Source organism: Vicugna pacos, chromosome 6, assembly GCF_048564905.1.
Source record: "Vicugna pacos chromosome 6, VicPac4, whole genome shotgun sequence".
Classification (NCBI taxonomy): domain Eukaryota; kingdom Metazoa; phylum Chordata; class Mammalia; order Artiodactyla; family Camelidae; genus Vicugna; species Vicugna pacos.
Window position 1 is genome coordinate 39,352,552 of NC_132992.1, and position 27,024 is coordinate 39,379,575.

A 27,024-nucleotide genomic window follows, 5' to 3' on the forward strand; every position below is an offset into this window, starting at 1 on the left:
ACATGGACAATCCAGTTAATATCCTAATATTCTAATCCAGTTAATATCTTCATGTGAGTGCCCTAACCTCCATTCTCTGTCAGCCATCCATTCTCATGGCACATTCTCAACTTGTCCCCTGGAAGTACTCATTTTACTCATCTTACCATAGCTTTTCATCCTTTTAGCCTTCTTTTTATGGCCACTACACCCCAGTTTTCTTGTCTTCCCACTCTATCTGCCTTTTTGTACCTTTCATTTCTTTCTTAACTAAGATATACATGACCTGTTATCTCACTGGCTTGCACGTAAGTTCAGCTCCTTTGTTCTCTTGTCTTTCTGTTATACTGCCCACCCTAATTCCAGTCTAGAATGTATTCAGCATTCTACTTTCTCTGTTCTTACTCTCAGGGTGCTCTTCCATTAGTTTTCATAACACTGCATTATTTTGTGATGTCTACTTTTTATCTTCTCTTTCTTGTTCTACTTAATAGTTTCTTCTTTCTCTACTCCTTTTTAAAAATTAGTCCTTAGCACAGGTGTAATTATTCCAGTTTACAAGCTTAGAGACTGAATAACTCTAGATCATGTAATTAGTAAATGGTGCAGCCAACACTTGAACAGAATCTAAAGCCTTTACAGTTCATCTCTTGGAATCTCTGCTAATCTTGCACTTTTCCTGGGAAATGTCAGCCAGCCCTGAAACCCAGATACAGTGTTCATCCCTAACATGTCTCCTGAGTGGTGGACACACCCATCCCATGTACAAAGGCCTACTAGATAGCCCTGCTTGACTTGGATATCTCAGTCATGAAGTCCAGATTAGAGCACTTCACTGTCTCACACACCTGAAACTCCTTCTTCTGTGCTTGGGACAGAGATTTAATGATTGACACTACCATCCACGTAGCTGTTCGGCCCAGAATCCTGGGTGTCATCTTTAATTCATCCTTCTTTTTCTCCCACAGCTCATATTCACTGTGTCCTGTTCTTCCATCTCCGCTGCTGCCCCTCCCCCAGTGCATTCCACCCTTATCTCTCCCTGGGGAAGGCTGTAACAGACTCCACATTTACATCCCTCTGTAATCTGAGATAGCCTGACTAATATTTCTTAAATGCAGATCTCTTCATGTACTTTCCTGATTTAGACTCCTTAGTGACAACTTTTTGTTTTCTGGACAAAAGTTCAAAATCTAACTTGGGAAATAAGGCTCTTCTTGATCTGATCGTAGCTCAATCTCCTGGTCCTCGTCTCTGTTCCAGCTGTCCTAAACTATTGGCCATTCCTGGATTCATTTTGCTCTCTTGCCTTTAGGACTTCTCTGGTGCTCTTCTTTATTGCTGGAATACTGTCTTCTATAACTCCATCTTGTCCTTCAAGTCTCAGCTTAGGTGTTACCTCTTTTGGGCAAGCCTTCTTTGATAAATCCTCCCCCATACAAAGCACTCTTACGTGCTTGCAGTGCCTTGAAAGGGCCACACACTCTCCTGTCTCAGGGCCTTTGTACTTGCTGCTTCCTCTGCCTTCTGTCCCTTCCCTGCCTCTACCTTCTTGCTCTTCATTACACTTAATGCTCTGTGGTGATCCTACTTTCTCCCCCATCACAGCTAAGGAATCCTCTTCATTACACTTCTCTTCGTTACACTTAATGCTCTGTGGTGATCCTACTTTCTCCCCCATCACAGCTAAGGAATCCTTCTCTTCACTTTGTGAAATCTGAAACAGTTCTGTTGCATTCTTGTGTTTTAGAAATTTAGAATTTTCAACAGTTTGCTTTTAATTTGCGTCTCCTTCTCCCTTAATCCAAGCCTTCCAAAACAAAACAAAAACCTAAGCTTGTTCTTTAGCTTTATGCTTCTCCAAGCTAGCTGACAGTGCCTAACTTGAGAATCGATTATGTGCCAGAAGTCAGCTGATGCTATTTGTTTAAAAAAAAAAAATGGCATTTGCAGCTTTTAGCTCTAGCCACTGAACCTGACAAGTTCTGACATCTCTTCTCTTGGCTGCCTCTCATTTCTTTTTCTGTTTCCATGGAAATGGACATCAGATCACAGACACATAGTAAGATACTGGTGGCTAATTGCTCTTGCAGATTTCTGAATTCTCTTTGTTTGTGGAGTGATTATTTTAGTGACTCTTGCCCACTATGTAGTATATGGTAGTTAGCTAAAAGATCTAAGGCAGTTTCTGGGTTTGAGAGCTAGCTGATATTTCCCAAGTGTCACTAACTAGTATCCCAAAAGCCTATTTCCTGTTTAAACTGTCAGGGAAAATATGTTTTAATTTAAGAATTGTAATTTTGTCAGATTTAAAGCCAGAAAACCTGGCCCTAGTCCCAGATCTGTTACTGTCTCACTGTTTGACCTCGGTCAGCTTCATTATATTTATTGAATGAGCCCGTTGCTACTATTTAGCCCTGGGGCTTATTTACAGAATCCCAGAGAAAAGACTGCCTCTCTGCTCGTGTGTTTTAATAGAAAACATAGAAGTAAGATATACAAGTGGTTTTCGTTAAGGAAACCAAACCAGGTTTCTAAACATCTAAAATGGGAAGATACTTTTAATTCTAGCCCTTTATTTTCTCCTCCTGTTAAATGATCAGAATAGGCTTATTATATGGGTAGGAATATTAGGTTAAGTTTCTCTTTTTAATGTACATGTTGTTTCCCAAGACGAATACAGCCTATCTTATGGCAGAGTAAAGTGATTAAAATCATAGTTGAAAAATACTGTTCATTTCCTGTTTGATGAAGGAAGTTATTACATTGCTTATCTAATTGTATTTTATTCACGTCCAGGATGTAGGAGGATTTGCCATAGCCATGTGCCTCTCTAGTAGGCTTATCTATGCCAGGTTAGGATTTCCCTTGTAAATCTAAATTTAGAACTTGGAAAGCCAGATTTTGTTAAGTGTAAAAAGGGACTGACATGTACCTATAAAAAAGGTTGGTATTTGCTTAGTCAATTCTTCAGCATATAGTGTCTACTCTGTATCAAATGAACCAGAGTAATTGAAATTGAGTATAAGCAGAATAAATCTCTTTTTGCACAACGACACAGAATAAAAGAGGTTTATAGCAAACTCCCACTTGTAGTTGCATGTATGCAGACATAATCCATACATAAGACATCATAAATAAATGGGAAAGAATCCATTTTATACTTTATAATTGTGGTAAATTTTTCAAAAGGAAAAAAAAAACTGCCTTATTACTTTGTTGGGGATTTAGTCTCCCATAATGAACCTGCAGTAGGTTTTGGGTTCTGGTCATGTCAGATTCCTTCTGTTGGTGATACAGCTGCAGGCTTCAGTAGATTTACCACTGGCCCCAGTTCTATAAGGTACAGTACTTCAGAGCGAAAGTTGATTTTTAAGTAAAAAATACTCTATAGTTGTTGTATAATTAGTGAGGAAAAAATGTTCAAGAAAGAAATTATAATGGCCCTACTATGAAACTAAGCTGCTGTTGACTTCTTGGCATACTCCTTCAATTAAAAAAAAAAATTCTACCAATTCCAGAACAAAATCAGGTAATGCTGTATGTGCCGCTTTGTAGCCTACTTATTTCATTTACCATACCATGAACATTTTACCCTGGTATTATATATTCTTTAAAAATGATTTTAATAAATATATAACATACTATTATAAATGATTCCATAATTTATTTGACTTTTAAGATATTAATAGATATTTAGATTGTTTTCTTACAGACAGCTGTAGACAAGAGCCTATAAACTTTCTTTATCCCTTTAGTCAATGTAGAAAGTGCCTAGATTATCTGGTTTTCCAGGCTGGTACCTTAGTAGCTTTTACTTTGATTTCTTCTTGTCCACCACATCTCATAGTGCTCTAAATCCCATTAATTTTATCTCCAGGATGTCTCTTGAATTCATTCCTTCATCTCCGTTCTCATTGTGATTGCAGTACTCAGAGTGTTCATCGTCTGCCTTGGAGTCCTGCTGTAGTCTCATACACAGTTGATCTTCCTCCCTCTCTGGTCTCTTCTTTTAATGTGTTACTCATCTGGTCAAACTGTCTTTATGAAGTGTGGATATGGCCATATATTCCCTGACTTCAAAGTCTTTGATGTTTTCCCATTGTGTGCTGCATAAACGTTAACTCCTTAGCCTGGTATCCAGGGGCATTCAATTTTGGCCCTATCTAACCTCTTTAACCTCATTTCTCTTTTCTCCTTTCCACATTTCACATATCCCAGGCAGCCTTCCCTGAACATATTAAGGTATTCTCACAGCCCTTCAAGTAGTTTGTGCCCTTCCCATTTCTTAGAATGTATTGTCTTCCACTTCCAGCAGTTCCTTACTCCCTTCTTTCAAGATTTCAGCTCAAATATTACCTGTCCTGTAAAGCTCTGCTGTTCAATACAGTGACTACATGTGGCTATTAAAATTAAAATTAATTAAAATTAAAAATTCAGTTCCTCAGTCATATTAACTACATTTTAGGGGCTTGGTAGCCACATGTGGTTAGTGGCTACTGTATTGGACAGCACATATTAAAGAGCATTTTCATCATTGCAGAAACTTCTATTGGAGAGCTCTGGTATGAAGCTTTTCCTGAAATAATCCATTTCTTCCTCAGAGCTTCCACAACCCTTAAGATTAACTGTTTAATTAAAAAAAGCCCTTGCATTTCCTTAAGAGTAGATGAGGAACCAAGCCTTGTTCTCATCTTCGGCACCTAGAATAATACGTGGCATGTAGTTGAATTTCATGATGTGTTGACTAAATGATCAAATGAGTAAAAAATGATGAGGTTTTGAAAATCATATGAGTAATGACTTTCAAGTTTAGGGATGTGCTGATTCCCTTTTGTAAAGTGCATGATTATCAGTTTCATTTCATTAGTGACTATCAAATTGCTTGCTTGGTTTCTGATTCTTTTACCATCTAAACACTGGGTAATTAGGTATGTTTCCCCTTATAATATAATATAAGGCCAGTATTTACTGAATCTATGCCAGACATTGTGGACATTACACAAAAGTACAAAGCATTTCCAGTGGATTCCACATTGTTGCCTGAATTTATGTACCATAAGCTGAGACAGCAGACATTTAGGGTGGTTTAGTTTGTGCCTGGAGTCTCACCTCCTTTATTTAGTTAATTTTCATTATATTTTTATGAGGTAGGATAAATTTTTTTTTTCTGTTTTGCAAGTAGGGAAACAGAAACATAGGGAAGCTAAGTAGCTTGCATAAGGTCACATGTAGCTAGCTGGAAAGGGACTCTTTCTGTTAAACCTCAGCTGTCTTTCATTAACCTCATTTGAATTGTTAATATGTTCAGTGCCTCTGGGTAGCTTTGGTGATTCATATATTTTGTAATTGCTCTTGGCCAAAGTATGTCTTGGTTTTTGGTTTTAAGAAAAATCAACAGTCTGAAAAATATTGAAGAAGAAAATTATAATGTCCCACTGTTAACATTTTGTTATCGACTGTTATGGTCTGGCACTGTGCCTGGGCTAATGGGATCTAACCAGATCAAGTTAAAGGAAAAACCATAAATTCTATAAGGAGTAGAATTCCAGAAGCCTTTTGTAGGCGCTTAATTACTTGATGAATGGCAATTATCGTCTTATGCCACTGGTTCTCTAGCTAGTTTTCAAAAGCTTCCCCAAGCCCAACATCAACATTCAAAAAATTATACAGTACAATACCTGGCACAGAGTTAGTGTTTAGAGATTGTATATTTAATGGATGTATGAAAAATAACAGAAATACTGGTATCAGTAGCAATAATAGCTAACATTGTTTGAATGTTTTCTGTTTGCCAAGCATTGTGCTAAGCTCTTTATTTGGATTATTTCTCTTCACTCATTGATTGACTGTTGTACTAGGCACCATGCTTGGTGTTGGAGATACAGTGGTGAAACAAAGACCCTGTTCTCATGGGTTATGCTTTTTGGTGGAAGAGATAGAAATAAACAAACAAATATAAAAGCATAATATAATATTGGTTAGTGATCAATGCTATTGGAAAAATTAAAGAATGATTAGAGAAAGCTCATCTGAGAAGATGACATTTAAAGCTGACTTGAATAGAAAGAAAGAGATCGAACCATCCAAGCATGTGGGGGAAGGACAATTAAAGTAGAAGGAGTACGTCCAAAAAGTGAGTAAGGAAGCTAGGGACCGAATCATCTTGGATCTTACAGGCTATGGTAAGATTCTGGATTTTATTCCAAATATGATGAAAGCTATTGGAGGTTTTTGAGCAGTAAGTGACATGATAGGATTTTTGTTTTAAAGCAATCACTTTGGCCACTTGTGTAGAGAATAGAATTAGGTGGAGTGGGAAGGAAGGAGTGAGAATAATGGAAGTAGGGAGACCAATGAAGAACCTGTTACAGTACTACAGCAATCTTGCGAAGAAGGTTGTATTATTTTCTCCATTTTTAGGTTAGAACACAGAGGCCCAGAGAGGTTAAGAGGCTGTTCAGTGCTACAAATTCAGTCTGTTATTAATCCCTGCCCTTATATTATACTGCCTGACTCGCATGAATGAGTTTTAAGAATTTTTGGAATTCTATACTTTTTCAGTATAACTGATATGTATATAAATTTCAAATGAATGCTTTCTTTCTTAATTAGATTGTTTTCTTAATGGATAGCAACTTGTGAAATCCCATATTACATAGAATTTGTTCATCAAACAACTTAATTATCTGTATGGAGAATTGTGTAGGTAGGGCAAGAATGTGTATATCCTTATTAAAAGGCACTTGATATTAGAATGCCTTTTTATTAGGACAACTTTCTTCTTTATGCAAGCATAAACTACTCTGAGATTTAGCATCTTGTAAAACTGGTTCATGGAAATAATGAACTCAGTGATTGAATTAAAATGTGAAAAATAGCACGATTTTTAGGTGACATGGTGTAGCGAAAAGAGCATGGGCTTAGAAAAGAATATGATCTTGGAAAAATTTCTTTAGTCTTCCTGAGCCTGATTTCTTCATATCTAAAGTGAAGATAGTATTACATACTTTACTGAACTGTTATAATAATTAAATGAGATAATGCACATAAAGTGTCAACTGTATTGCTTTGTATAGTATTGGTGGTAGTAAATGTTATATTCTTTATTATTAAAACAATATTGTGAATTTGAGAAGAATAGCTCAAGAAAATGTATTAATTACTAATTAATAGCCTACATTTTTAAAAAACCTTAGTATTTTTACTCATTTTCTTCCAGCCTTAAGGATCACATCTTCCAAAGAGCTGTCAGAGTCACAGGAGGAGTTGTTTTAGTCTTTGGGAGACAAAATTCAGAGCTGTCTTTAAATGTGTAAAGGGCTGTCATGTAGAGCAGGGATTGGTTTTTAATGACTCAGGAGAGCAGAACTATGATCAGAGGGTGAAAACTACTGAGAGGGTTATTTTGGCTCATTAAAATTAAAATATTTCCAAAAATAGAATGAATACTCTGTCATTGAGAACTATGTACATAGCTACATCAGTTTTCCAGAATATGTCAGGCATGGAAGATATGAACATTTAGTTTGAATATTTCTTCAACCTGAGAATCACTAGAACATAAGCTCCATGAAAGCAGAGATCTTGTCTTAGCACCACGATATCCTCAATGCCCCCTGCTGTGTCAGATGGTCTGACAGTACTATTATTGAATGAATGAATGAGTCAGTTGTTCTTGGAGATCATGTGCATACTTCATTCCTCCTCTTTGCCTTAAGTTTAGTTCTGATTTTTGGTTGATGGTTTGAATGTTTATTTGGGTTAAAGATAAGGGGAACTGTGGGGAATTGCTGCTTGGTAAGAAAAAGAAGTTAGAGGAAGTTTTCTCAGTAGTGGTGCTATTGATATTTTGGGTTAAATGATTGTTTTGGAAGGGGCTTTCCTGTACATTGTAGAATTTTTAGCAGCATCTCTAGCTGCTAAATATTCATCAGATGCCAGTATCACCCCTCTCCTCATTCATTACAAAGGAAAAATGTCTCCAGACATCACCAGCTGTCCCTTGGGGAGCAAATTGTTCCTTGTTGAGAACCACTGAGTTAGTGAATAACTCATTAGGACACACCAATGCAAGTAGACAAATCCAGTATTTTTTTAGATGAAATTAGAGAAAATGGTGTCATTTAAGAAAACTCATTGTAAGTTACTTGTTTTAAGATGAACTATGCACTGGTGTCATGAGATTTTTTTTTTTAATGGAAGAATTGGGGATTGAACCCAGGACCTCGTGCATGCTAAGCATGTAGTCTACCATTTAACTATACCCTCCCTGCTGTGAGATGTATGTGGAGGCCTGCATATAGCTTTATAATGAAGAAGTTATCTGTGTAATGCTTCTGGGTTTCTACTTTGCTTTGAAACGTGAAGATGATTCTTTAGTTTTAGCTTCTCAGTAAATGAAGGCTTACTGTTTTTCTCTGATGGTGGTAGAATTATTTATGCCAGGTCTTTGGACCCACATTGCTTTGACAACCATTATTGTTGCTGAGAGTTCAAAAGCAGGAGTGGATGGAAATGGTGACTTGTGACTATCAAAAACAAAGCATGAGGTGTAATAGCAGAAAAGGTTACAGCAGCAGAAAGCTGAGCTCTGACTAAGGATTCTAGAAGAAGAAATACTAAGGTTTCTTATTTTAAGTTTTATGTGTATTTTAAAGTTTATATTTTGGTCTTGATCTAGTGGTATGATCATCTCAAGATGGATATGGTTTCATAAGCAACTATGGTATACACTGGTCACGTGGAAGTCAACAATTTTTATGCTGTACTGAGTTTGTACTTCTCTGCCTTCTGTCGTTAGTATTTATATTGATATTTTCTTTTGTTTAAATCTTCTAAATGGAAAGTTCTAATAAATCTTTGCTTACATTATATTTTAACTTAGTATACTTTATTGTCACATCACATTTTCCTTTTTTGGGGTTCATAAATTTCTCTCTTTTTTTTTAATTGGAGTATAATCAGTTTACAATTTGTCAATTTCTGGTGTAAAGCATAATTTTGTCATACATATACATACATGTATTCCTTTTCATATTCTTTTTGATTATAGGTTACTACAAGATGTTGAATATAGTTCCCTGTGCTATACAGTAGAACCTTGTTGTTTGTCTATTTTATATATAATAGTTAATATCTGCAAATCTCAAACTTCCAATTTATCCCTTCCCACCCCCCTTTCCATCCTGGTAACTGTAAGTTTGTTTTCTATGTCTGTGAGCCTGTTTCTGTTTTGTAAATCAGTTCATTTGTGTCTTTTTTTCTTTTTAAAGATTCCACATATGAGAGATATCATATGGTATTTTTCTTTTTCCTTTCTCTTTCTGACTTACTTCACTTAGAATGACAGTCTCTAGGTCCATCCATGTTGCTGCAAATGGCATGATTTTATTCTTCTCTAAGGCTGAGTCGTATTCCATTATGTAAATATACCACAACATCTTTATACAGTCATCTGTGGATGGACATTTACATTGTTTCTACGTCTTGGCTATTGTAAATAGTACTGCTATTAACACTGGGGCGTATGCATCATTTCAAATTAAGAGTTCCCCCTGGATATATACCCAGGAGTGAGATTGTTGGATCATAATGGTAAGTCAGTTTTTAATTTCTTAAGGATTCTTTATACTGTTTTCCATAATGGCTGCCACATTTTCTTTATAACATTTTACTGAATTTTCATGGTCATGATTTAATTATAAACTAGGCAGTGTTGCTGTTGCATTGTTGCATTTTAATATATAACACTTGCGTACATATTATGATGTAGTCATTTCTAAAATATAGTCTCACCAGGCATTATTATAAAGAAGCATCTTTCAGCATTTCCATTATAAACTCTAATTTATTTTTAAGGAATTTCTGACTTACCTATTTCTAAATTGCTTTGGGCTAAAACCTAGTATCAAAGTTGTCAGCTGAAATCCAAGTTTTGTTACATTATAGAGGGAAAGATTGAAGCTAATATTTTCTACTACTTTGTGTCACAGCATTTAAAACACTCATATTTTTAGCAGATTTGGGTGCTTTTTGCTTGATATTTATTTAATTCCCATGAAACCAAGTGAGGAAATGAAAACTAACAGCTACTTAAACGGGTTTGTTTCTTTTCCTGTGTTATGCTGTTAAATTTTTGATTTATTTGAAAAGTATTTACTGAGTAGATACATTAAGTATTTTGTTAGAACCACCTTAGAGCATGAAAGTGTCTTTACAAAGCCCGAGGGAAATCAGATCCAGGTTTACTGTGACCAGAGAAACTTGCAAAAGCATCAGCTATAATAAGATGCTGGGGACAGCTCTATAGTTGAGAAAGTGAATAACTATTTAGTGATTGAGAGTTGGGATTCTTACTCTCCTTGTCTCTCCTCGAGTGGTGTTACTTTGCAATCTCTAACCTAATTTCTGCCCCTCCTGCTTTTTGTGAGATGTCATTGTTGCTATCAGTAAATGCTTCTATGCTATTATTTTTTCAAATTGCCTTTAAAACCATTTGAAAGCTGAAGCTATTACTAATTTATTATCTGATTTTGAACCTGAGATTTTGGTATGCTCTTATGATAGTGATTACATATATAAAAGGTGAACTTTAGTTAGTGTAGAACTTTATACAAAATTAAAATCTTGTGTAAGGTTCAGAAACTGAATTAGTTCCTTCACTTATAATTATTTTACAGGTATGTATATCTTACCTCCTATGTATCAGGCACTATATGCAGAATAAAACAGGCACAGTCCCTACGCTCTTGCATAATCTAGTATGGGAGTTAGGCAGTATGCAAGTAAACAAACACAAAATAAATAGCACATGTTTATTTTGATCATGTTAATAATATTCCAGAGGTTTACCCTTTTATAATGATCCATGACATGGAAACCGAAATACATAATGAATTCATACAACTCAATAACAAAAAAGCAAACAATCTGATTAAAAAATAGCCAGAAGATCTGAATAGACATTCTTCTAAAGAAGAGATACAGATGGCCAACAGTTACATGAAAATATACTCAACATTACTAATTATTAGAGAAGTGCAAATCAAAACCACAATGAAATATCACCTCACACGTGTCAGAATGGATAAAAGACAAGAAATAGCAAGTGTTGACAAGGATGTGGAGAAAGTGAAACTTTTGTGCAGTGTTGTTGGAGGTGTAAACTAGTGCAGTCACTGTGAAAAGCAGTATTTAATTAAAAAATTAAAAATAGAACTATGATACAGTTCCAGCAGTTCCACTTCTGGGTATTTATCTGAAGAAAAGAAAAACAGTAATTTGAAAAGATATATGCACCCTGATGTTCATTGCAGCATTATTTACAATAGCCAAGGTGTGAAAACAACCTAAGTGTCCCAGGATGGATAAATGGATAATGAAGATGTGGTATATTTGTACAATGAAACACTACTGAGCCATAAAAAATAAAATCTTGCTGTTTGTGACAATATGGATGGACCTTATTGCCAAGTAAAATAAGTCAGATAGAGAAAGACAAATACCATATAATTTCAGTACATGTGGAATCTAAAAAATTAAACAAAGGAACAAACAAAACAAAACAATGCTCATAGATGCAGAGAACAGATTGGTGGTTATCAGAGGGGAGGAATACTGGGTGGTATGCAAAATGGGTGAAGAGGATCAAGAGGTACAGCCTTCCAGTTACAAAATATATGTCATACAGATGTAATGTACAGCATGGGGGCTGTAGTCAATAATACTGTATTGCAAATTTGAAAGTTGCTAAGGAAGTGAATCTTAAAAGTTCTTATTATAAGAAAAAATTTTTTGTAACTTTGTATGGTGACAGATGGTAAATAAACTTATTGTGGTGATCATTTTGCAGTGTATACAAAGGAATCATTATGTTGTACACCTGAAACTAATATAATTTTGTATGTAAATTAAACTTCAGTTAAAAATTCATTGAATTGTACATGTAAAATGGGTGAATTTCATGGCATATAAATTATACCTCAGTAGAATAATTTACAAAAAAATAAAGATACTATGATTAAGAAGTAGCAGGTACAATGCACTATAAAAATAGACCATGAAGATTAAGTACACTAGTTTTAAAATGTAGGATTGCAATAGTCCTTTTTGTGTTTATTTATCTCCACATTGAGAAAACTTCAAAACTATCTGGACCAAATGACTTTTGGAGTGTTAGTTGGTCTTTGACTATTTTCCATTTTCTTGTGTTATATATTTATTCATTCATGTTTTCTACTTCTTGTGTCAGTTTTGTTAATTCCTAGTTTCTTAGGAAATGATCCATTTCATCTAGTTTGAAAATTTTATTGGTATGATATTGTACTTATTCTCTTATAATATCACCTCTCTTCTTATTCCTGATATTTTTTCTTGATGAGATTTTTCAAAATGTTGTCTTACTTTATTGCTCTTTTATGAGGAAAATAAGCTTTTGATTTCATTTACTGAGTTTACCGGTTATTTTACTTTGCCTTATTGAGGTATAATTTTACATATAATAAAATGCAAGGATGATAAGTGAACTTTTCGGTGAGATTTTGATATTGGGTACACCCATGTATCCAATATCCAAAACAAGATAAAGAGCATTACAACAGAAACTTACCTTGTACTTCTTTTCAATCAGCTCCTTTCCCTATCCCTAGAGGCAACAACTTTCTGAAATTTTTAAATCATGGATTAGTTTTGTCTTTGTTCAACATAAAGTTTTTGAGATTTATCAGTGTTGTATATATTAGTAATTTGTTCTTTTTTGCCAAATATTATTTCATCATATGAATATACCGCAAATTATTTACTCTCTTGTTGATGGATAATTGGTTTGTCTCCTCCCTGCCTATTTTTGGTTATTATGTGTAACGTTGCTATTATACACACTCCTGTACAAGTCTTTCTGTGAGCATGTGCTTTTTATTTTTTTTCTGTGTTAATGACTAGGAATGAGATTGCTGAGTTATGGGATAAATATACATTTAACTTTCTAAGAAGCTACCGAAGAGTTTTCCAAAGTCATCATACCATTTTATACTCCCACCAGCAGTGTGTGAGAATATCACTTGCTCTATATTCTTGCCAATATTTGGTGCTGTCATTCTTTTTGATTTTAGCCATTCTGGTAAGAGTGTAGTGGTATCTTACTGTGTTTTAAGTTTGCATTTCTCTGACTACCAAAGAATGTGAGCACCTTTTCATGTGGTTAATAGTTTTGGAATATCTTCTTTTATGAAGAGTCTGTTTAGTCTTTTGCTCATTTTTAAATTATTGTTCTTTGTTGATTTGTAAGAGTTTTTAATATTCTCGTATCAGTCATATTTATTATATAATAAGATGTAACTTCATCTGTCTATCTATAGAGAGAACGAGTGTTTGTGTGCAAGTGAGAGTGTGAGGAGGGCGAGGTAAAGAGAGAAGGAAAGAAAAATATTTTCTTGGGCTTGCTTACGCATTTTTAAATGGTGTCTTTTGATGGACAGAGTATTTTTAATTTTGGTTCTGGCTTTTATGTTTAGGCCTGTGATTCATCTCAAATTAATTTTTGTGTGTGGTGTGAGAAAGAAGTTGAGGTTCATTTTTTTTCCCGTGTGTGTGTATCCAGTTTTCTAGCACTAAATATAAGAAGATGCTTTCTTCCATTTAATGGACTAGAAGCCTTGGATGAAAGGAAAATTTGTATGTATGTATGTATGTATTTATGTATGTATATATGTATAGATAGATAGGTAGATAGGTGTAGGGGTGTGTGTGCGTGTATGTGTGTAAGGGGTTCTGTTTTTGGATTCTGTATTCTTTTATCTGTCTTACACCAGTACTACATAGTTTTGATTGCTGTGGGATAAGGCTTCTGGATTTGTTTTCTTTTTAAAGGATTATTTTGGGAATTTTAGATTGTGTGCATTTCCATATAAATTTTTGAATCAGCCTGTCAGTTTCTTCGAAATGTTTGCTGGAATTTTGCTAGGGATTATGTGAAAGTGATAGCTCACTTTGGAGAGAATTGCCATTGTAACAAAAGGAGTCTTCTGATCCATGAACATTATATACCTTATCATTGATTTAGATCTTTTAAAATTTCTCACAGTAATACTTTATAGTGTAATAAACTTGCATATCTTTTATTAGGCTTATTTCTAGGTATCTTTGTTTTACTTTTAATTTCATTTTTAGTTGTGTATTGCCAATATTTGGAAATAACAGTTTCATTTTGTATATTGACCTTAGGGACTATATTTCTAAAATCATTTATTATAGTAGTTTTTGTAGATTCCATTGGGTTTTCTCCATGTGTAATAATGTCATCTAGGAATAAAGAAGCTTTCAATTTGTAGTATTTAGACCTTTTATTTCTTTTTCTTGACTTACTGCAAAGCACTGAATGGCTTTTTCAGTATAATGTACAGTGGTAAGAATGGATTTCTTCATCTTATTCCTGATCTTTGTTTGCAAAGTGTTTAATCTTCCGCCATTAAGTAAGTACATCAAGTAAGTAACCTGTAGTTTTTTATGGATACCATCTATCAGCTTCAAATAGTTCTGTTCCTACTTTGTTGAGAATATCATTATGAATGGGTATTAAATTTTTCTCATGCTTTTCTATGTGTATGTTGAGAAGATCATATAGTTTTTCTCCTTTATTCTGCTAATGTGATAAATTACATTGGTTTTTATAACTTAGACCTACCATGTATTCATGAGATTAAATCCCTTTGTCATGATGCTTTATCATTTTTATAGTTTGCTGAATTTATTTTTCCAGTACTTGAAGAGTTTTTAACCTATGTTTATGAGGGATATTGGTCTATAATTTTCTTCTATTATGCTACCTTTGTAGTGGTTTATAGTCAAGCTTTTTGGTTTTTGTATAGCATAAAATTCTTCATTTTTAAATTACTTTCCTCTTACATTTTCTCAAGGTTTATTATTATTTTCTAATTTTTATTTGAATCTTCTTTTGAGTCATAAATGTCTATAAATATTCCTCTGAGTATTGATGTGGCTGCCTCATTTTAAATAGATGTTGTATATTATTTATAAACAAAGATATGAAATGTTGCAGCAGGAATACTATATACTTTAGTCACAGATAAGTTTCCAGTAATGGTTCGGTACATACTCAGGCTTCTGCTAGCTGCCCCTCTTCTGTGATTGCTATATAGTCTCTGTAGACCTGGCCTTTGACCTCCAGTTTATAGCCAAAAAGATAAATCAGGATGTTCTGATGAGATAAAATTTTATGGTCCCTATTATGGCAGGGCCAGGTCCAAGCTTTTCAACTTGACTTTGGACATTTTAGACTGGATAATCCTTTGTTGGGAGAGAAGGAGGGCTGTCCCTTGCACTGAAGGATGTTTAGGAGCATATCTGGCTTTTATCTTCTAGATCCCCATAGCAGCCCTACTTTTGACAATTAAAATTTTCTCTAGATATTGCCAATGTCCTGGGTTGAGGATGAGGTCACAATTATACCTGGTAGAGAAACACTGCTCTAAGCCTTTATCTTTGTGTCATTTTTGTTATTTCTGTGGATCTAATAAGTTTCCATGCAAAACGGATAAATATTAACTTGCTTTTTCAATTGATAGCAAACCAGGAAGAATGTGGCAAAGGCAGATGTCAGCTGCTTCAAGCAGTAAGAAAATTATGGATTAAGTCCTTTTCCTCCTACCTTGTTTTGTTTCACAAGTGGTATCTGGACTAGGGACTAAAGACATTTGAATGTATGGTTCAAATAACAGAAGAGTCCAGGGGAGCAGTATCTCTTTGGTGTCTGTTGCTTAGATATCTCCCACTAATCTTTTAGCTGAGAAGCAGAACTGCTTCCCTGGTTTTGAAAATCGGAGTGGATATACATTCATAATCTTGGACAGTCAGAAAGGTACATTGCTTTTTATATTTCACTTGTGTGATAAATATCTGAAGCATGCTTCACAGACTGCTATAGTGGTACATAAAACATTCTCTCAATAAAGGTAGCTCCTTACAATAGCTATATACTTGAGAGAAAATATATAACTCAGTCTTCCCATTGTTAGAAATTCAGTGTTTTTTTTTGTTTCCTCCCATTATATTTGCGTGAAAAATATTTTCTGTGTATTGCAAAGAGTTTATATTATAAAGCCAAATTATTTCCCAAAGGTCTGGGCAGCCATTTGTGATGTGACTTTTCCCTCCAGATGTTTCTTGACTTTTTTTTTTTTTTGCCTTTTTTCTACCGCCCTAACTATAAAAGAACTTTAAAAACTATTTACTTAACAATGAAATATGTAAGGTACACTGACCTTAATGAATTATACACACCTGCATAATTGCTACCCAGATCAAAATCTGGAACATTTTTAATATGCAGGAGGTTCCCTTTTGTTCCTTCCCACTCAGTGCTCACTCTCAGAGGTAACTAGATATGATTGATGAATATTTATTTATATATAAGTTCATGTGTATTTATTTTTCAGCATTTTTGAGGTATAGTTAACAAATAGATTTATATGTATTTAAATTCTACAGTGTGATGATGTGACATATGTATGCTTCGAAATGCTTACCACAATCAGGTTAATTAACATTCATCACCTCACATTACCATAATTTTTTGGGTGTGTGTGGTGAGAATGCTTAAAATCTACTCTAGATAGGATTTCTTTAAATATTTCCCAGTTTTGCACATCTTTAAACATAATGTAATAGAATCTTTTATGTCTTATGTTTTTCCTCTCGACATAATGCTGTGAGATCCATCCATGTTTTTACTGGAATCCTGGATGTTTCTTTCTTTATTTTCAGCTGTACTGACATATGTTGATAAATGATATTAAAATATATTTCAAGTATACAACATGATGATTTGAAAGGATTCCCACCATTGAATTGATTGACAGATCCATCACCTCACATACTTATTTTTTTAAACTTGTTATATTTTTTTGGTGTTAGCACAAGTTCTACTCTCTTAGCAAATTCCAGTTATATTACCAACAATAGGCACCATGTTATACATCAGATACTCAGACCTTATTCATCTTATAACTGAAAGTGTGTACCTTTTTACCAGCCTCTCCCTATTTCTCCCACCTTCCAACCTCTGGCAACCACCGTTCTCCTTTGCTTATGAGTTCAACTTTTTTTTTTGATTTCCCGTAAAAGTGGTACCATGCAGTATTTGTCTGTCTCTTTTTTCTACCACCCTAACCTATAAGAAGAACATTAAAAACTATTTACCTAACAATGAAATATGTAAGATACACTGACCTTAATGTATTATACACACCTGCATAATTTATTTCATTTAGAGCATAATTCCCTCCATGTTCGTTTGTGTTGTTGCAGATGGCAAGATTTCCTTCATTTTTAAGGCTGAACAATATTCTATTGTATATATGTACCACATCTTTATTCATTCATTCATCTAAGGGCACTTAGGTTGTTTCTGTACCTTGGCTTTTGTGAATAGTGCTGAAGTGAATATGGGAATACAGATGTCTTTGAGATAGTGATTTTGTTTCCTTTAGTATGTCATCTTTGGAAGAGTGATTATTCTAGTACTTTGCCTGTTTTTTAATTGGGTTATTGTGTTTTGGTTATTGAATTATATAAGTTCCTTATATATTTTGAATATTAACCCCTCATTGGATATGTGATTTACAGATATTTTTGGTTGCCTTTTCATTTTGTCTGTAGTTTCCTTTGCTAAGCAGAAGCTTTTTAGTTTGATGTAATCCCACTTGTTTACTTTTGCTTTTGGTGGCAAATCCAAAATATCATTGCTAAGACTGGTGTTGAGCTTGCCCCGTTTCCTTCTAGGAGTTTTACAGTCTCAGATCTACTTTCAATTCTTTAATCCAGTTTGAGTTGATTTTTTGTGTATGGTGTAAGACAGAGATGCGGTTTCATTCTTTTTCATGTGGCAGTCCAGTTTTCCCGATATCATATTGAAGAGATTTTCCCCATTGTATATTCTTGGCTCCTTTGTTGAAAAGTAATAACATATGTGCTTGGTTTTATTCCTGACCTCTTTATTTTGGTCCATTGATCTATGTATCTGTTTTAATGCCAATACTATACTGTTTTTAATTTCCACAGCTTTGTAATATAGTTGGAAATCAGGAAGAATGATGCCTCTTGCTTTGTTTTTCTTTTCAAGATTGCTTTGGCTATTTGGGTCTTTTGTTCCAAACAAGTTTTAAGATTGTTTGTTCTATTTCTGTGAAAAATGCCATTGGAATTTTGATAGAGATTGCACTGATCTGTAGATTGCTTTTGGTAGTATCGACGTTTTAACAATATTAATTCTTCTAACTCATGAACACAGAATATCTTTCTATTTATTTGTGTCTTCTTTAGTTTCTCTTGTCAAAATTGTATAGTTTTCAGTGTATAGATCACCTCCTTGGATAAATTTATTCCTAAGTATTTTATTGTTTGTGACAGAAAACATTTTTGAGGGACTGGGAGAGAATTTTTGTGTGAGAGTCTATATAGAAAAAAAGGATGAAGTTTTCCTGAAAATATAAACTGTTGTTTGTGTGTCACATTAGTTAACAAATGAAAGAACCCAAACTTATCAGTGCCTCTGTGCTGCTCTCTTCAGGGTGTGCAGAACATCAGGAGTTCAAATGGCAGGAAAATTTTGTTTTCCCCCACCCACTTCAACACTTGTCTACAGGTCTCTAGTAGTTTTCAATTCCTTGTTCCTTTTCAGCTCTGTTTTTGTGTGTTTTCATAATTTTATTTCTTCCTGATTTCTCCAAGATCTTTTAGGGTTGATAACTTTTCTTCACTGTTTTGACATTAAGAAAGGGAAAAAGATATGAAAAAGAAAAGTAAGAAGGGTCATTGTCTCAAGTTTAAGAAGATTACATTCTTTAAGTGAGACTTGTGGCATCCAGGGTGCATTCTCTTCTTCAAATTGAATTTGCACATATTTTATTGATTACAGTAAGAACCCTGTAAGTGTCATCAAGAAATTACTTTAAAGTATGCAATCATATATATAGTTTACAGTCTGTGTTTGAAAATTATAAGCTATTGTGAAAATATACTGAATAAAGTAAAAACAGAAGGTATTAATACCTTGCTAAAAGGAGATTGGGAGAGTGAATTTTTCAGTGATTGTCTAGAGTGGCCTGTGTCCTAAATAATTAGTTGGTGGATGTTTTATATGGCTCTTGTAAGCAAATGACTCTAAATATTCCTTACTCTTTAGTGTTTCAACTTTGAATTTATTATACAATATAAGATTCTAGATATTTCTGGTAGATGAGCATCCTGTTTTGTTAATGGAAATGTCTGGTTTGCTTGGAAAGCATAACCTCACGGTGATACTACATTGCTGTCCTCGTACTAATCAGCCTAAAACAGAAGAACAGTTTTCCTCAGGATCAGATAATCCTTGAAATTCTGGATCTGCATATCTGTACTCATTTAAAGTAATTAGGGTGACATTCTAATCAACTCCTTAGAAATTGTTATACTAATTTTTATAGTTGAGAGGACTTAAGCAGAGTATTTTGAGAGGGAGTCAAAGAAACAGAGATCAGAGAGGTTAAGAAAATGAAAATATGTGCCTTGCTAATTTTTAGGCTAAGTGATAACTCTGTTTTTCACCTTATCCAAGTTAAGAATAATACATTACAAGACTGATGAAGAAATAAACTGTCAAGTAGTTACTTTGGGTAAGGCTTAGCATCTGGATAAGGAAAATCAGAAAGCAGAAACATAGGAAAAATTTTACCTGGAGGAATCAGTGGGAATGAAGTAGATATAAGAAAAAAATGTGATCTTTTAGATGGAGACCGTAGATTAAGGAATTTAAGGTTGAGTAAGAGTCAGTCAGCCTTATGTCACATACATAAATAAAAGGAACTATTATCTGTTACAGATAATTTTAATAGATATATTGTCTGAGATTTGTACATTCTGTGTTTAAACAAGCAGTTTAGAAATCTTCTGACTATGCATTTTTGAATAATTGATATTTAGAATATAATTTGTCATCTGTAAAGATGTTTGATGGAACTGATTTGCATTAAAACATTCATGATGATTCTGAGTAAGAAAAATATACAGAAGCACAAAGCACTTAATTATGTTTCCTTAAAAATAAATTTCAAGAAAAGCATTTATAAGTAAGATAAAATATAGTACTTAAAGGACAATTATATCTCAGAATTCAAAATATTTTATAACTGTGCATGGGATAATAGAATTAATTTATGTATTTCAGTGTATGTATTGAAGATTAAAAAAATTTTTTTATACATAATGACTTTTAAGCTTTTTAAAATGAACTCAGACTCCTTTCCTTCAACAGTTCCCTATAGGTCCAGGATATTTCTGTCTCTTATCTAATTATTGAGATTATTTGATCTTCATCGTTAATTTTTGAATTATATTCCTGCTTATCTTGTTTTCTCACTCTGTGGTTTGTTTTTTAGCTGGCAGAACTGTGTCTTTTACATCTTCTGAGTAGTTCAGTAGAGTCCAATTAACAGGGACGTTGTTGAGGCTGGGAAATGTAACCCAGAGCTATCATTTGCATATTAAAAAGGTCATTCTGTCCTGGAATCCAGTTACTATTCAATAAGCTATATTTACACATAAATATGGTTATAGGACCTAATGGAGATCAGTAACATTTAGAATCTATTATCCGTAAGTACAGTACGTAATTGAATGATTCACTACAAAGGAGTGATTCGTTTGTCGTTTTTATCTCACCAGTCAATCAGATACTTTGTAGATGTAAATTATCAAAGTGGAGCAATATTCTAAATTTATTATATGTAGAAATGATTTGTGACAAATCTGATACTCCTTTTCTGTATGAAAATTCCGGTAATATATCTTTAGAAATCTTGTCATTTAGGAGGTAATGTTAATTATTTTGGTTACTATTGATGGTATGTTGAGATTAGGCTCTTCTTTTCCTTCTCTCTTAAACCTTCCATGTCTTCCTCTTACTTTGTAGGGAGAGGCAAGGAAACCCAACAGGACAATTTGAATTATTGGTACTCACATAGAAATGGGACAATGGAAAATCAGCTTCTAAAAAGTGAATTGGAGTTCCTACCTTCCCCCATGATTAATTCATTAATACTAATTAACTGTTTAAAGTTTTTAAGCTCTGTTTCTCCTTTTTTCAGTACCCTGGCTATTTGTATGTCCTTTATATTTGTGGTGGTCTATTAGCTGATATGAGAGATTGATAATCAATCTGGGTTAAAATAATATTTAATACTATTCTTTAAATTTTTTTGCCCAGCATATTCTTTGTTAATATGTATGGGAGGATATGGTGAGAAAATAAATTATCTAAGAAAAAAGTAGAAATTTATCTTATCTGTTTTTTTTATTTCAGCAAAAAAATTATAGAAAAATATCATAAAACAGTATTTTATTTCTACTTCCTAAAATGTTTAATTATCTTCAGACAGCATAAAGAACAAGAAAACCAGTGATAAAGATTTGGTAAATACTGATTTAATTTTACCCATATCATTACCATCAGATTTTGTTTCCTAAATCTGCTTCTCCCTTAGGGTTTTCGGTAACCAGGTTGCTCAGGCAAAAAATCTAAGACTCATTCTTGATTTCTTTCTTTCCCTTACCCTATATATACAGTCTATCAGCAGGTCCTTTAGATTTTATGCTACAAACAGATCTTAGATCTATCTACTTCTCTCACCTTCTCTGCCAGCCTAGTACGATTCATCATCATTTATTTAGAATACTGCGAGAGCCTCCGAAGTGGTGTCTCTGCTTTCTTGCTTTCTTATATATCACTCTGTTCTCCAAATGATATTCAAAATGATCTTTAAAAACTTCCTTGCTTAAAACCATCCATACGCTAGATAACCATCTTATTATTTGGAGAACTTGACAGTAAAAAAAAAAAAATCAAGCCTTTATTTTATTTTTCTTATACTGTTAAACATATAGTTGCTGGAGGAAATTTTTCTCCACAGAAATATTTCAGCTGATAAATAAAGAAGGAATAATAGAATTGTAGTAGGAGCATTTTACAACCCCTAATGGAGTGTTGTTACAGATGTAAGTCAGTAATTATCACTGATTTCTTATATATGTGAGTGTGTGTGTGTGTGTTTAAACAGAGAGAGAGAAAGAGAGAGAACGAACTATATATTACCTACCTCCTTGCTGGAGTATATAACAAACTATGGAGTAGTCTTGCTAGAAACTTCAGCTTGAATCCGATTAAATCTCCAGGTCTCACTACCAGTTTATAGGAAATACAGGAGACAGAGAAACGTGGTAAGTGACACTATGAGGATGGAGTCAGGAAATCCAGAATGTGGAAAATCTTGTAAGCCAAATAAGTCAATTTTTTCAACAAATAAATTACAAGGAAAAAAAGTGAAGGAACAGTGATCTATAGATTTAAAAGATCAAATTACTGAGTAATTGCAATATCTGGAAATTATTTAGATTCTAGTTTCAACCAATAAGCTTTTTAAAGAAGTAATACACAGGGAAATTTGAACACTGGCTACATGGTTGATGACTTTAATAAATTATTACTGAAAATAATAGTGTAATGATGATAATAGTGATAGTGGTTGTATTTGCAGAGGTTCTTATCTTTTAGAGATAAATATGAAATGTGTATAGATGCAGTGATATGACATCTGAGGGGTAGATGGGGAATGAATAAAGGTACAGATTAAGTAAGACCAACCATGAATCAGTAATTGTTGAAACTGAGTGATAAAGATACCAGAATTCATTTTGCTGTTTTCTCCTTTTTCACATATATTTAAACTTCCTGTAATTATATTGAAAACAAAACAAAAAGCTCTCGTGCTTAGACTATAATCCAAACTATTTTAGCAGGTTTTAACCAATCTGATCTCTACTTAACCTCACCTCTACCATGGTCACCCTTGCTCAGAGTACACTTATTTCTTCCTTTTCCTACAACACCCCAAGTTTATTCCCATCTTAGAGCCCTTGAACTTGCTATTCTCTCTGTCTGGAACCCTCTTTCCCTGGATCTTCAGTGTCTGTCCCCTCTTGACAGTTAGGTCTCATTTTAGTTTCATTTTTTTGTTTTTCAAGCCTCATTTAATGTCATCCCAGAAGATTGGCTGTGACAATAATCTCATCTTGTTTTAGTTTCATCAGAACACTTACCATGCATGATTTGACATTTTCTGTTATATTTATTTATTTATTGACAGAGTGTAAACTACATGGTGGTGGCGGTAAGGACTAGATTATCTTGTTCACTTTTAAATTTCCAGCACTTCAGACAAATAGCCGGCAAATATGGTTGGTACTAAATAAATGTTTTTCAGTGAATCAATTAAATGTAAAGCTACTGAATTCCAAGACCATTATTAATCTTTTACATTTGGAATATCAACAGTATATGCTATTGTTCCCTAATGAAAGTATTTAATATTCAGTTGGCATTTTGACTATTAATGTTTTCAAAGGCTCATGTGTAGGAGAATTAGCTCTGTAGCAAAACTTCAGAAGGATTTTTAAAAATTTACAAAATGTCAAATTTTCTTTTAGCATTTACTTATAAAACTATTTGTATTTTGGATAATTAATGTCACATCTTGTCTAAAAGCTGTTTTTCATATCTAGATAAGTAGAGGTTAAGTTTTGTGATATATATTTATGTGTTTTATAAGAATTTGGCAAACGTTTTCTTGGCTCACGTGAATGATAGTGAAACACTTATAATTATATCTTTCATCAAGATGGAACTGAGAAATTGTTTATAGATAAATGCATAGAGGAGATGAGGCTGTAAAATTATGAGACTTCTCTTTAAAAAAACACAGAAAATAGTATATTTTTTGTAAACAAATACAGATATTTGTCTGTCTGCCTATCTATCTATGTATCTCCAAGTAAGTGGTGTCATTCAAAATAACTGCTTAGGGAAGTTGTTCATAATGGTTATTACATAAAATGATGTGTTTCACTGCTAAAATGATTTTCATCCTAATATTTATTAGTAGAGATGCATGTGTGATGTAAAGACTGGTGGATTCCCTCCTCCTTGTGTCCTCGGGAAATTTTCCCTCCACAGCACAGTTTGGACTTCACAGTTGGGCTCACTTTGCCCTGGCCAGTTCCTTGCACCATCCTTCACATGTGGCACATGGGAGTCTTAGATCTTGGCCTTTCCACCACTATCTGCTTCCCTTCTTTACTATCTTCTATTAAGTGCTACAGATTGGAAACTTCTTCAGGTTTGACTGTTTACGAAGATGTATTTTACTCTCAGTGGGTTTGTTTGTTTGCTCGCTCATTTTCCCAATTATTTCTCTATTCAGTACAGGCTTATTGCAGCTTGTCATGTGGGAAACACAAGCTTTGAGATTATAGGGAATAATACAGAGATGAACAGAGTATAATCTACTTATTCGAGGAATGTTGCCTTTGATAGTTTCATTTTTGGAGTTTCTCTTTTGGAATTGCCTTTAGAATGAGTTTTTAAGTTACTGCCTATGTACCCACATATTTATAGTCCTATCTTAATTTAAGAGAAGTCAGAGGAGACAAGCCTATTCTCAATCTCCCAGGGAAAGAAGGGGTGAGAGGACACAGAATATCACTAGGCTCTGGATAAACCAATGCTAGGGCCACACAGGGCCTAGTTCTTTACCAAGGGAAGTGCTGATTTCCCTTGTTATGGTCCTGGCCTTGCTCCCAAGCTTGCCTCCAGTTTTTAGAAGTCACGCAGTTTCCAGAGTGGCCCCTTCCTTTAGTTCCCTAGTATTTTCACTTAGGGGAGAGGGCTGCTTACCCTGCTGTGGTGTCAGGATCCTGGGGGAGTTGTCCTCCTATAGGGTGGTGAGTGGAGATCTCCCTGGTACTCTGCTGTTTGATTTCCATCTCTTGTGCTTAGAACCTGAAGATCAGGGAGGCTAGAGGTCTCTCAAGGGCTTGCCTGAGCCCTGGCTGGCCATAGCGGTTTCTGTGTGCTGTCCTGTTTCCTCCTTGGAAAACACCTTGGAAGGAAGCTCAGTCTGGCTCCAGGGTGCTGTCTGGTCCTCAGGGGATAACTGGTGCCTGAGGGCAATTTCAATTTAGATGAAGGTGCCTCTGGGGGGGATTCAGTTTGGGAGCTTTAGTCTCAAATACTTCACTGAGCTGTTTCACCAGTGAGTTTGGTGGGGGGTCTGGTCTCTGCTGCTGGAGTTCATAGGTATCCATGCAGTACCAGAGATGGAAGAGGAGGGATCTGAGTCTGGGCCTCATTAGGACACTTCCACTGCTCCTCTGTGGGAACGTTGGGCTGTGGGGTTTGCACCTGGACAGGATTGCGCAGGATGCCTGCACTGAATGATTGGGGATCTGCCAGTCGAGCCAAATGGTTGCTGTGCAGTGGAGGCCATGTGGAATGACTGGGTTGCTCTTGGCCGAGCCCATCTCAACCAGGAGGAATAGGGTGGGTTAGGGCCCAACCCAGCCTGGGCTGGAAGGATGCTGGGCCCCAATTCCACCTTTGGGTGCATAGCAACTTCTCCAGTTTGTTGATAGATGATAATTTTTTTTAGCCATTCTCTCTTTAAAGGACACTGAGGTCACTCTCTTGCCTTCTGAGACAGCCCACACTCTGTGGAGTGTGCATTTCTCTGAATAAATCTATTATCACTCAACTGTGGCTTACTTTTGAATTCTGCGCAAAGCCAGGGACCCTCACTTGATGGAGCACATCCCAGGGACTTGCCTGGGACCTGGGACATGGCCTCTTTTGCCCCATTTTTCCTACAACATCTCTTCTGGCAACCACTCAAGAGACCAGAAATGGCCCTCGGAGGGCATAGTCTCAAACTCTGTTGGGCTATGGCTCCCCTCTTTGGAGAGTGGTTGGGACTCTTGTCCTACATTGTGCAGATTCCAGTATCCCCTTAGGGATCTGGCAGAGATGAGTTCTCTAGCCGTGAAGGAGCCTATTGAGCCCAAGGCTTTTCTCTCAATTTTTCTCGTTCTCCTCTATTGCTCTCTCTCTCGGGAGTTGAGAAGACCCAAGGAGGTGACAACCTAGACATCCAAATTAAGACCACGTGGCAAGTAATTGGACAGTTATTGCTGTACTTGGATGCTGTTACAGAAGTGCTTCATCTTCAAGAAGATTCATGAGGCTATGAATCAAGATGATGGCTGTACAAGGATTCTAGCCTGTACTGCTCTCTGACTTGAAACAAGAAGCAGTCCTGCCCCTGGGACCCCTAGATCAGACATCCAAAGATTTTTACTCCCTAATAGGCAGGGTCAATGCCCCTACTCAGCCCTGAAGCAGTTACGGAAGACAGAGCATCAGTTCTCTGCTTCTCATAAGATTATGGGAGTAAAATCTGTGAGGGGGTAATGAGACAGGAGGGAAGGTGACGGGGCACAACCATTAAAAGAATGACACAGCAGTTGAGGATGGGACGTACACTGGTTAAAACCCAACTAGGCCCAGTTTTTGTCTTTCTCTATATGGCTTATTTCACTTAGCTTAATGTGCTTAAGGTCCATCCATGTTGTCACAAATAGTAGGATTTCCTTTTTTCTCATGCCTGAATAATAGCTCATCTTCACAAAACTGCAAATGTTACATTCTGAGCTTTCTTCAGGAGTCTGTGTTAGAAATGTCTATGCTTTGACTTCTTTTGGAGGATGATGGAAGAGGAATGGGACAGTGGGAATGGGGCAAACTGTTATTGAAAGGCAGTACATGATATGGAAAGAATGTGGACTGTGGTGCCAGAAGATGAGTAGCTTTGGTGGTGGGAGGATGTAGAAGGTCTCTCTTGATTGTCTCTCTGTTTTTCAACAAAGCGAGACACTTATTGGGTATGTACCTGGCACTGTGCTTGGCCTGAAGATACAAAAGTGAGTAAGACTTGTCCTCTGCTCTTCAAAGAGGGATTTACTACTTAGCAGGAGGACAGCAGTATGAGTCTATTGTTAGTACACATTTCTTCCAGTTTTTTGGGTTTGTGTCCAAGTTGTAGCCTTAAGTTTTCTCATTGTAGGTCTTTTTCCACCAATTTCTATTTTTTTCACTTGTCATTGATT

At 35.2% G+C, this 27,024-nt stretch overlaps 1 protein-coding gene and 1 pseudogene across 4 annotated transcripts in view; one reads left to right on the forward strand and one right to left on the reverse strand.

Moving 5' to 3' along the window:
* Positions 1 to 27,024, forward strand: part of NUBPL (NUBP iron-sulfur cluster assembly factor, mitochondrial) — a 242,682-nt gene that overhangs the window by 158,582 nt on the left and 57,076 nt on the right. The gene's annotated exons all lie outside the window — the stretch shown is intronic.
* Positions 24,616 to 25,386, reverse strand: LOC116280924 (cell division cycle-associated protein 3 pseudogene; annotated as a pseudogene).